We start from the raw sequence: 453 nt of genomic DNA, 5'->3' as shown, positions 1-453 counted from the left end.
CCTGCGGCTCCCCGGTGATGGCGGCGGAGGGGGGACGGGGACGCGGTTCCTCCCGGGGAACCGGCGCTGGTTTCGGTGGTTTTGGTAAACGCCGCTCCTGCCGCTGCTTCCTCCTGGGGTGGGAGGGTGGTGACGCACCCGAAAAATGGGGAAGGGGAACACGACAGAGACCTGCCCCCCCCCGCAAAAATCCATTTGCACTTTTGGCGCGGCCACCTCCCTCCGTGGCCTCTGCCCCCTCGTCCCGATAAACCGTGGGGCTGAGCCGTGGGGCTGAGCCAGGCTTCCGCCGGGATTGGGGGGGGGACACAGGGAGCCCCCCCCGACCGGGGTGACTCATCCCAGCGCCGGTGACTCAGTCACCTCGAGGTGGGGGGGGCCGGGCTCTGCCCCATAGCGCTTGGGGGGGGGGCTCTGCCCCACATTTTTCCGTGGGGCTGGTTATGGGGGGGG

Source organism: Haliaeetus leucocephalus, unplaced genomic scaffold (genome assembly GCF_000737465.1).
Source record: "Haliaeetus leucocephalus isolate CR32 unplaced genomic scaffold, Haliaeetus_leucocephalus-4.0 Scaffold352, whole genome shotgun sequence".
Classification (NCBI taxonomy): Eukaryota; Metazoa; Chordata; class Aves; order Accipitriformes; family Accipitridae; genus Haliaeetus; species Haliaeetus leucocephalus.
The sequence above is the reverse complement of the archived record's forward strand: the minus strand, read 5'-3'. Positions refer to the sequence as shown.